At 38.3% G+C, this 12,690-nt stretch overlaps 1 protein-coding gene across 1 annotated transcript in view; it reads right to left on the bottom strand.

Moving 5' to 3' along the window:
• Positions 1-12,690, bottom strand: part of dlg4a (discs, large homolog 4a (Drosophila)) — a 110,524-nt gene that overhangs the window by 95,571 nt on the left and 2,263 nt on the right. The window lies entirely within an intron of this gene.

Here is a 12,690-nt window from a genome sequence, read left to right as displayed (position 1 = left end):
ATCCGAACAGGCTGAACCCAAGCAGAGCATCCAGATCACAGGACTGGTGTGTGAACAGTGGCCTGGTTTATTTGCAGCAGGGGCCAGAGACACAATTTCTCTACATTTGCTCTCTTTTAAATCCATACAACTTATACAGGTCTTTTTACTCATTAATCAGGTGTTCAGTTATTAAGAAAAGTGTTATTTTGATTAGAAATGGTCAAAATCTTGAGGCCTGTCCAGATAAAATCACCTTTCACTCAATGATGGCTGAGGTTGGCTCCACCCCCACCCTCCTAAATCCGAAGGTTGTTTGTCTCGGGGACGGCTGAGATGGTCAATACCAAATCGACAATATTTTCCAAAGAGTTTCTAAAAACGTCTCACCGTGACAACTGCATGACAATTTTCAGGAAAGAAAAAAAAACTGCAAACTTTCAAATATTGAAATATTTTTATAATGTTTGAGGGAGGTCATATTTTAAGACAATTTGGAAAGATATTTTTGGAGAACAATTCGCTGGTATAGTAGATTATATTCAGCTTAAAATGTAAATTCATTTGTCAAATTCATTTAGAGAGATATATTTGTGACCTCATGTGAATAATAACTTTCTCATCAGAGAGTTGAGGTATACAAATGGAAAAGTTCAAGGATTCATTTTCTTACCAACTAAAACGGTTTTATTTGATTAGCTGTGAATGGGACATTCAAACACAAGTTGAACATACAAAACACACAGAAATAACAACTAGGAAATTATCCATGGGTCCAACCTTGGGTACGAATGTCTGAATGTCTCACATTCATCTGCTTAAGTGGCAACTCACAAATACACTGTGAAAGCATACAACCGTCATGCCATGGAGAGAAATGTTCCCTTTTACCTCAGATCACAAAGTTTTTATGTAAAGCCTTAACTAGAAAGAGGGCCCCATTATCTCCCCTTAAGATCTGAGCAAGCAGAAGCTGAAATGAGGATAAAGACTCCACATCAGGACCAATGAAAAATATCCTTAATGTTTGTATTAGAACATGAGGGCAAGAAATTTCAGCAATATGTTCCAGAAACCACTGACACCAAAACTCAACTCTTTGGCTTCATTGATTTTGGTCTTGTTTGACGAAATATCCTAATCCTCTTTGTGAAGCATGGGGGTGGCAGTATCATTATACATAGACACCACTATGGGGGAAAAGGTGGAAGTCAAAAAAGGGAAAATACACCATTTTTGAATGGTAATGTTCAAAAAGGCTTTTGCAAACAGAACTCAACTTGTCTAGTTTTGTCAGGATGATTTGGCCACAATTTCAGCTGCATTTTGTTGTTGTTGCTTTCCACTAAAGTGGAAAAGAAAGGTCTGTCCAAACACCTCAGGTTTTGCCATGATACCCAGTAATTCCAGTGGTAGAGTTCATTACAGAGACAGAATCTGTCATAAAGAGAAATAACCTCAACAAAACAGAGATGAATCGACTGAGAATGAAGGTGTCAGCTGCTATGTTCAGTGCCAAACCACTCTACCAAGGGAAGAAGAGCAATAAATACCTTTAAAAAAGGACCATAATATCCCCTACCAACAGACAAAGGATACAAACTTCCATTACGATAGTCCTTTCAAAAACAAAGATTTTTTAAAATCTTTTAAGAGACAATGAAGGTTCTCATTCATCCAGGGTGATGTTGTCTTAAAGTTGAGTCATACAGTAGTATCTCGACTTAAAGTCTTCTTTCTTCAAAGGTTTTGCCACCCATCCAAGTCGTTTTAGTGGTTTAAAGAGGCCTCACCAAAAGATACCAAAATAACTTCCATCTGAAAAAACAACAACATCAACAAAAAAATATCTATTCCAATCTGTGTCTGGGAGATGTTGTCCCATGCATATATGGATCCCCCCAAAAAACTCCCCACTGAGATAAATTGACAAGTATCTCATGTTTGACTTACGCCATTGATGTAAACATAAGCTAGAAAGATTGATTATCCCAGGTGGACTTGAATAAAAAAGAAAAAGGGGAACCTGCTGGAGTATAAGAAAGAATGGAAACCACAAACAACATTTGTCATTCTTTTTGTAACGGGTTGGTCTGAGAGACTCAGAAAGATCTTCAATAAATATCCATGGTCATATCACATCTAGCAATATGATAAGACAAGAATTGGTTCACCCCAAGTACAGGGGAAGAGGTGTTATCAAGTTCAGTCAGGAATGCTGTAAACTAAACAACCACCCACAAAAAATGTACATGTACAGGAGAGCCTCTACATCAAGCTAGGACTTAATAGTTCACCTGCTCATGAGGAACAGGAGATATTTCCTTTGGCAACAACAGAGTGTACATTCTAGACAGAAAGGAGAGATGGTTTGAAAAAGGAACACATTCTTGTCAAAATAGAGAAACCTTCACTCAACAGTGAGCATCTGAGATATTTCCCATCTCCCAGTACAATCCTGTTTTGACATCTTTGTCCAGCAGACTAGGGTCGCATTCACACCTGGCTCATGCAAAAAACAACTGAGCTACACCAATACCCCTTCTCATTAGCACATTTCCTGACTATTTTGTTAACCATTGGATCGTTGATATTTAAAATCTGGTCACATGACATCCAGTTCTTTTACCTTTTTGGTACACCGCTGAAGGAATCCAAAGAAATAACCTGAATTCCTCATGAGCTGAGCAGCGAAACGTCTTTGAGATCAACCTTCAAGGTCAAGTTTCCCTAAAGAACAGGATCCTGGGACGTCATGACCTTGATGGACTATGAATCTTCACAAATATTAAGATACGATTCTAAGGACCATCTTAGTGTTTCATCAAGTATTCCCCCAAAACAAATCTTGTACATAAAAACCTCTTATAAAACAGTTTTCACTGATCCCTCTTGTCTGACACTGGTTCCTAAAAAAGATTGTCTGGGTCCCACTGTTTTCAGTCACACCTGAAAACAGTGTTTTAAACTGTAACAGTTGCGTCAAATGAAGATTGTACATTTTGTCCCAACACTTAAACCCTCACATTCATCTAGCAAATAAATGGGAAACCTGTGAGAAAGACTTCTTGAAGACGGGCTAATTTTCCAGTGGCATATACACTTTTTAGGGGGTTGTCATTGTGAGACAACATCAGACCTGGGCTTGTCTGCTTCCTTTTTTATTCCTGCAGCTTGCTTAAAATAAACCAGGTTAGATATAAGTGAGAGTTCCTTAGGTAACCAGCTGCTGAGTGGATTGTGGGGTGTTGCGCGTCCCCAGACAGATGGTCACCGATTCAGCCCAAGTGAGTAGCATTGGTTTCTGTGGGATGTGACACAATGTCAGCAGATTGGCTTTGGATGGTTGGTGTGTGTGCAGGGAAGCTTAGCTTCAGGGTTTGTTGACGTAGCTGTGCACCTGCTGAGCTGTAATGAAAGTGAAAATGGGGGCTAATATCTAGTATGTATTTATGCACTGTCAAAAAGCTTCTATTTAAAACTCAATTAATTTTGCAGTCTGGAATTTGTTGAAGAACATGGGATACTTTTACATTTTTTTCATTTTGAAATATATTTTCTGGGCTCAGTCTGAAATAATTGGCTTTTGTTTAAATTGGTCAAAAGGAAGCCTTGACTTTTATGATCTGTTTTAGTCTCAAAAGAAAATGAGTGGCAGTCCGAGCATCTTGGCATCCTTTTTTTTCTTATGTTATGTGTCTCCTCCCCTGTCCTGCCAACCTGTGAGAATATCACATATTTTGTGTAGTTTTCTTCTGCAGCAGACAGACACAGAATTGTGTGACAGTCAGACTAAGCTGTAATACCACCAGGCAGAGTAAACAAGAAACTCAGCCCGTCCCTGTGGTCCTTGACATGTTAGTGAATGGTGGAAGTAAACCAGCCTGCTTGAGAGAACACTAGCAAAGTGTTGTGGGCGTCATGCACATGCCAGCAGCATGACTAATACATGAAAATAGGACTGAAAACCACTCTGTGTCTTTGCTGATTACATCTACAATATGGAAGCCAATCAGATAAAAAAAATAGTGGCTCTGAACAGACCAACCTTTAATCACAAGTAGCATTTGGCTCTCAGATAAAGCAAAACCCTTTCACAGATTGAACAAAGCAGGATTCTGACTAACACGAGCCCTGCTTGTTGGCTTGCTGTAACCTTTCCTTGCTGATAATTCCCACCAACCCACAGGATGCTCTTTAATAAGCAGCTGGAGACTTCTAAGGGTGCTAATGCATTCACATGTCCACTGCAGCATGTAATGATATAGCTCACATTCATCTTCCTGGCAAATCGACATGAGTAAGAAGGTGGTGGTGGGAGTCAAACCCTAACGTTGATCTAAAAAATATGCTACAGTAGAAGAACGTGACAGGGCTTATGTAACCTCAGGGAAAAGGGCTGTATGTTTCTATATATGTGGGAGCAGGTGGCTCATTTTAGATGAGATTGAATATAAACAACCACAATCTTACAAGTGTTTAATTGTACATGTTCAGTTCTGTTTCATCCAGTCATGTTTTAAATCATTTAGATGAAAAATTACTTTTCACAGAATAGTACAAATCACCCCAGATTCAGAGCATATTCCTACTTATGACTTTTTAAGTCTACTTATGATTTTGATCTCTCTAAGATGTCCACTGTAGATCCCAACTAACAGAAAGGAAATATGTAGGATTCTTTTACATGGAGTTGAACACCATCTGCTGGCCAAAATTTGATCTACTACAGAAATGAAAAACCTTTGTGACATGAGAGGTTCATTTCACTGTAAGGATGAAAATGTTAATACCTTATGCTGAAGAGGATGAAAGGAAAATCTTTTTTGTTTTTGCTCAGGACAGTTTGATAGGAAATTGTTGTTTCTAAAGAACCAAACAACTAAAGGCTCATTACACATATTCATTTAATGAATATGCGTAATGAGCACATGTATTCATTTCTAGCTTTTGGTAGTTTTAGTTTTTTTTTTAATTAATTTCCAAAGTTGTAGAGGAAGGAGATGATGGTTGTAACACGCTTGTGATGAGTACCTATTAAGTGTTGAACGCTTGAGCAAGACTTTGATCCAATAAAACATCCATCCTATAACTTCCTTAACCCGCTATATCCCTATCAGGGTCATGGGGTTGCTGTCCCAGCTCTTGTTGGGTGAAGGTGGGGCACAGGTTGTCAGTCTGTCGCAGGGCACACAGTCACTCCTACACCTAGGGACACTTTAGATTAACCAAATAATTTACGAAGCATATGCAGTGCCTGGATAGAACTCACACATGCACAGGGAGAGCCTGCAAACTCCACACAGAAAGGTCCCAGCTGGGATTCGAACCAGGGCCTTATCACAATGAGGCCAGAGCACTAAATACAGTGCCACCATGCAGCCTTCCAAAACAATGTTTATTACTTCAAAAATCAGTTTTAGCTCCTGAAAGAGTATCACAGAACCCAAGTACATCTCACATTGATTGAGTGATTTTGTTGCCAATTAAGAAACAGAGTTCACACATAATTAAGTTAATAAAATGCCGTGATGGAAAATGTTTGCATAAAAAAACTTGACGATTTAACTTGAAAACTGTCATTGTCTGTTTGCGTGAATATTTCGTCACTCATCATGCTTCAACATCGGTGTCAGTGTACACGAGGACACTCAGGTTGGATGAGGGCTGGCTTTATGTCTCTAATTCAGTTTGAAGATGTTCTCTTGGGTTGAGGTCAGGACTTTCTTTGCAGGTTAGTGAAGTTCTTCTAAAAGAACCTTTGCATTTGCTGAAACATTTGGGGGTCCTTTCACTGGAACTAAGGGGCCAAGTCCAGCTCCTAAAAACAAGCACAGGCAGAGTAAACAAAAAACCTCATAGAGTCCACTTCCCCTGGCAGGTATTTCCGTCTATTTTCAGCTAAGCCAGGACCTCTCTTACAGAATTTGTATCTTTAGTGTCTTCCAGTGACATAGAAGTCCTCTTCCTCTGTTGATCCTCTATTTTGCCATTTGGACCTCTTAACCTATCCTGAGTTTCAGTAAAACCCCAGTTTTTATCAATATTCTCATTTCCTCTGTATTTGATGTGAATATTGTATTTGAATATCCTCAAACTTCTGACAGCTGGCAACACTTAACTTATCATTGTACTCCAACTCGTATTTCCATTTTTGCAACTTCCAACAATTTTGACCTTCCTAAAGAACATGGGTCAACTTGCAGCTCCACTCACATTGACTCCGCCCTCTGCAACGCGCGTTCAAGTGACCACTTCCAAGAAAAGTATATGTAAATGCGTGTAGATGCATCTTTCGGACTTCCACTTTCAAAACTTTTGCGTCCACGCGTAGCTGCACCTACTTTTGCAACTATTTTCCAGCGCTACATACAAAATGTACAGCCATTGAATGCATGTTGAAAGTTAAACCAGGTTGAACTTTGACCAATCAGGGGCTCGGGTTTGGTATTTGCTCCCTTTTAATACACGAAAGTGCTAACAATTTCAAAATTGATCATGGAAGAGAAATTTATAATTGCTGTTTGTGTTCGACATCCTATTCCTGAGGTTAATTCAGACCAGGAGTTTTCTGTTCAGGGATGCCTCCCCCAATGCACGGTTCAGGCGCATCCTCTTGCATCCTCCTGCAGAGATATTGGGATCTGGCTTGATGGATGAGCCAATAAAAAGCAGAGTTTTTTTTTAACCCCTCTGCTTAAGAATAGAGGAAGGACAGACTTGCACAGGTGAGGTGAGGTTTTTCAAAGTTTTACTTGCAAGCAAAAAGCGCTGAAATGCGTCCACTTGTTATGCATAACAGAAGAGAACTCTCCCACAGAGTTGACAGAGAACTTTTCAACAATCCTTGCCACTGGAACATGATTGTGTTTAGTCTTTGTCCTTGAACTGGACACAAGAGCCAAAAATGCAACACCAAAAGACGTCTCATACTCTAACACCTAATATCAAGCCACAACATGTCAAATTTTCCCAACATCTCCACTCCACCCAGCCTTATACTTGATACTGTTGTCAGACAAGTACCGCTGTTCTATCAGCTGCCAAACCCAGTCTCATCCCTCAGGTTTCCCGATGAAGATGGGGAATTCATTTCTACAGCTCTACAGTCATAGTGGCATGCACAACACAGCTGCATGCTATTGCATCCATTTCTGTAATGCTGGAGCTGCTGTTTTATAGAAACCCAATTTATGAAGCTCTCCTTACTGTACTTAAGCTAATCCTTTGTTTTCTATTTGTCCTGACCAACAGCGAGCAAACAGAGAAAAGCTGAGAGCCTCTTGTGTTAGACTGCTTTTACATTCTCATTGGGAAAACTGGGTGTATATTTGTGTCATGGCTGTGGTATGAGGGGCCGTATAAGACATTATTTATTCTGAACCATTCACATTTATACATTCTTGCTCTCACAGTCATATATACTCTCTTTCGCATACATATATTCTCTTACGCATACATATTTTCTCACTTGCGCATACATATATTCTCACTTGCACATACATATATTCTCACTTGCGCATCCATATATTCTCTCTCTCGCATGCATATATATTACTTTACACATACATACATTCTCACTCTCATTGTCACTCTTAAAAAAGAATATATGTATGTGAAAGACAAGTATATATGAGCGTGTGAGGAAGAGTATATATGTGCGTGTGAGAGAGGAGTATGCATGAAACGGAAGTGACTTTGCATGAAAAGGAAGGCACTTTGCCTGAACCGGAAGACAGATGATTTCTCGTGCTCTGATTGGACGAGAGGCCGGCACCTCCCATTTTGAACAGACGCTAACATGAACCAGCAAGAAGGAGCCACGGGGGTCCTGCAGCAGGCCATCGGAACCTTAAGAAATATTTTATCTTCACCTCAAGTGGTCACAAATCTGTCTGCATCTCTAGAGGCACAAAGGAATGTCTCAAATACCAATAATGGTAATAGAAGCGCCACCGAAACAGAAAACCCGTATCCACCTTATTCCTAGCCCCCATGAGCCTTTGCGTGAATTATGGGCGACACTTGCTGTAGACGCTGGAACACGCATTTACATTCAAACAAATTCCTCTTGTTTTCCATCCATAACTACATATAAATGTGGGAAAACCAGCTGTCATGTCTTAAAAAAGGCAATGGTGAGGTGAAGATAAAATATTTCTTAAGGTTCCGATGGCCTGTTGCAGTACCCCCGTGGCTCCTTCTTCTTCCTTTTTTTTTTTTCAAACTTTATTGAATGTAAAAATTCAATACAGAACAATGTTAAACAGTGAACAACAACAACAAAGGAACAAGCCAGGGGGTTAATACAATTTATGCAGATATATTGAAACTAACACACAGATCTAATGTTTTGATGGCTTTCTTATTATCAGAGCTTCTTATTGTCTTAATGTATTGTTTGAACTCTTGATAAAGATTGAGAAAAATGAGGACTATGATTCGTAACTTTTGATTTATGAATGTGCCATTTGCATAAAAACAACAAAAGGTTAATGAAGTACAACTGTTCTTTTTTATGAGATGGACAGTGGGTGATGCCAAACATAACATTTTCTAAGTACAGGCGAAAGTCAGGGTCAATGTGGGCGGAAATGAAATGACAAACTTTAGACCAGAAAGTAGTGGAAAAGGGACATGACCAAAATAAATGTACAGCATCTTCAGGGTGTTCTTGACAAAAAGAGCAGGCAACATCAATATCTTTTTTTAACCTTTGCAGATATAAGTTTATATGGATAGAATTTATGGATCAGTTTGAATGAGATTTCTTTCACTTTATTGGTTAAAAAGTATTTTACTGGTAAATTCCAAATCCTTTTCCATTCTAAATGATAAACTAAGTTATTCCAAAAAGAAAATACATAAGGAATGGAAACAACATCCTTCTGGAAGAGTGAGCGTATACGGTGATTTGTACCGTGGCTCCTTCTTGCTAGTTCATGTTAGCGTCTGTTCAAAATAGGAGGTGCCGGCCTCTCGTCCAATCAGAACACGAGAAATCATCTGCCATCCGGTTCATGCAAAGTGCCTTCCTTTTCATGCAAAGTCACTTCCGTTTCATGCATACTCCTCTCTCACACGCACATATATACTCTTCCTCACACGCACATATATACTTGCTTTCACATACATATATTCTTTTTTAAGAGTGACAATGAGAGAGAGAATGTATGTATGTGTAAAGTGATATGTATGCATGCGAGAGAGAGAATATATGGATGTCCAAGTGAGAATATATGTATGTGCAAGTGAGAATATATGTATGCGTAAGAGAATATATGTATGCGAAAGAGAGTATATATGTATGTGCAAGAGAGAATATATGTATGCATAAGAGAATATATATGACTGTGAGAGCAAGAATGTATGAATGTGAATGGTTCAGAATAAATAATGTCTTATACGGCCCTTCATCCTGTGGCCGTATTTTTGTTTTCTCCTGTTTATGTTAGTCAAGGAAGCTAAATCTTTTGTCATTGATTTCCCTTTTCTTTCACTCACAGGTATGATTTCAGAGTTCAGTTGGGTGGGCTTTGTTTGTTATTTTGGCCTTGGTTCAACCCTGAAGCCTTTTTGCGCCACCTTTTAAGTTATTGTTGGTTTGGTATTTCATTTTTTTTTAAATAGATGTGATGTTTTTTAGCATGGAGAAAATCTTTTGGTATTTAATTTAATTTCAATGTGTTTAAAAAAAAACATAACAGCCCTAAATATCAAATAGGGCATTACAATTTGTATATTTCCCTTTTGCTTTTGAACTAAACTTCATTTTAAATATTTTTTTATTCTTAGTTGTCTTTGAGTCAATCTGAAAGTTACCCCCCCCCCCCCACCCACACACACACACATACATTCCAAATAGGAAGTAGCTTCTGGCTTCAAGTACTACAGCCTTCTACTGAGAGTTAAACAGCTATTACTCAGTCATAATATATGTTAGACTAACCGTTCTTGCTCTGATATGTTTTTAAACATGTTTTTGCTATTCCTAATTTTTTTCATGACATTTTTTCTGTAGTGCAAGTTATTCTAGTTATAAACTGACCAATCAGATGCCTCCACTTTGAACGTTCAAAACGTTTGACAGATGTCGGACCAATCACTTCTCGCTGACGTCTGGTTCCAACATGCCGGTGTCCATATCGCAAAACGGTTTGTGACGGAATTTACTTCATTTGGTTGGAGCCAGAAGTAAGTAATTTTTTCTGAGTGACGTCACACTCACTTGGTTCTGTTTTCTTATACCACCAATAAATACACCTTATTATCCACTCACTGTTTGATCAAAAGTTTACATTGCCCACCATCTTCATCATGAGTTTCTGCTCCCCATTTTCCCACTCTCTTATAACTGTTACTCGACTATGGGATGTTTAGTTGTATGAAATTTACAAAATACTTGTTAAACAGGAGCTTTTGGGAAATTCACAGAACTTCTGAGAGTGGTCCATTCTTGTTAGTAGAAGTAGTATGGATGTTCTGGATTATTATTTATTACACCTGTGACCATGGTAGTTATAAGGACTACAATAATTTAACGGTTTGACTTGTAAGTTACTTCTTCTTGATAGTGGTGTAACTAATAACTTTATTTTTATCCGTTTGATTTGATGCTACAGCTCCGTCTTTACTGAATATTTCTAAATCTTGTCTTCTGAGGTCAGTGTCTGCTGTAAAGCATCTCGATAATCTTGATTTATCATTGTCCCTTTAATAAATGTAACATCTCAAGCACCAGCTGCATCAAAGACGCTTCACAGAATAAAAAAAAATAAATAAAAAAAACTCCAGCAAACTAATTTTGGTTTTGATCAACAAGCACAGCACAGTCAAAAGAAATGAATCAAAAAGCTATTCCCAAATTAAGAGAACTAAATGTTTAACCCAATCTCTTTTTTTTTAATAAAAGCAATGTTCAATCAATTGTCCTGCCTTCACAATATGCTAAACATTAAAAATCTTTGCACAGATCCACTGATATGCTTGTTCTTTCTTTATCTGCTTGCTACAAATATTTTCTTAAAAAGACTGCCTCTTATCCTTTAAGACTGCAACCGTAAATTTGATGTCCAATTAGAGATTATAAATTGGAAGGAAGTATGCAGACGAACAGGATATTGGCTAAATAAACACGCAAAACACAATGGAAAGTAAATAAAAGCGACTGATGACTGAAGTCTGGAGTAATGAGTAACTAAATCCTGGCTGGAAAATTTATATTTTTCAACATTAAAAAAAAAAGAAAAAAAATTCTGAAGCTTAGAGGCTGTTTTTTTGAGAACCTATCATCAAGTCACCCATGAAAGTTGTAAAGAGACTGTTGAGAGCATTCCAGGGTTAGAATATTTATAGATTTCCATTTACAGACAGGATTTATTCCCATAAAAAGAGGTTGATGACTAAAGCCATGTCCTCTGCAGTCTAGATGTTTTCTCGTTGAGGTATTTTGACTCCACATCCTTCTGCTAAGTGCTTCAAAAAGTGTACAACCTAACACCTAAGAATTAAACGAATGAACAAAAGGAAATAAAAATAGCCTCTTTAATGCCACAAAATATAGATTTACTTTTTTGGAACATGAGAGGAATGTGCATCGCCTCTGGGCATGTCAACATAAACAGAGTGTGGAATATTATCAGAATAGAGATGAACCTCTGAACAATGAAAAGAGATAGAGGTTGTGGGCATTTATGTGTAATTTCTGAAGCGTTTTCTGGCAAACGCAGGTGATTTGACAACGACAACAACAATAAAGAATCCAAATAACAAACAAGCTAAGAGATGAGGCAGGATCTGTGGAAACTACTGGCAGATTGTTTTTATGTCTCAGCTCCAAGGCGGACACTGACGTGGGCCCTTGGGAACTGAAACATGAGTGAAGAAGCTTATTAATCATTTATAGCACTCGAGCTGTATTCTGGGAAAGAAAGTATTGTGATAACTCATTTATGTTACCTTTACTGACTTTCAAAAGCGGATCGGCTGAGGCAAGATTTTGTGTGCGCTCTCGTCACCCTTGTTGTCCTCATCATCGTCATGTGTGGTCCAAAGATTGCACTGAGTTCAAATTGTATTCGTGCCTGAAGTACTGTGCATTTGGATGGAATATGTAAGCATAACCCATGAATCTTTTAAATATTTCATTAGAATTCAATTAATCTTTCAGCTTGCATTTCCACATTCCAAGCCTCAAACCTGTAGGTAAACTGTTGTCCTTTGGCATGAATAAGGCGCTAGGAGCTGGACTTGTTTGGAGGAAACCAGAGACCTGCAGTGTGACCTGTGTCGTATCACTTATCCACCCTTTTCAATCCAGACATATAAGTCCTGAAAGCATCATGGGGAACATTGTACTCTGGCTTTGTGAGTGTTTGTGCGTGTGTGTGTAGAAAATGTGATGTAAGTGCACAAACAAGTGTTATATTTCCGGGCAGGAGGTGGTGGGACTTCAGCACCAGCAGAAGTCAGTATGTGATTTTCAGACTTTATCCAGAGGAATAATCTATTTATTACACCATATATTGGCTTTTTTTTTCCTTCTTAAATTACTCAGCTCCTCACAAAGTGATGTATGACATAAAGCCATTGTTGAATCTATAAAGATATGAATCTACAGAAACAAATGGTTTAGTGCAAATTTCCAATTTCGGAAATATGAAAATATGTATAAGACATTAAAACCAAATTCTAAAGAAAAAAAATACAGCA

Source organism: Oryzias latipes, chromosome 14 (genome assembly GCF_053564925.1).
Source record: "Oryzias latipes strain Hd-rR chromosome 14, Olatipes_Hd-rR_3.1".
NCBI lineage: Eukaryota > Metazoa > Chordata > Actinopteri > Beloniformes > Adrianichthyidae > Oryzias > Oryzias latipes.
This window is presented reverse-complemented; position numbering and strand designations above follow the sequence as displayed.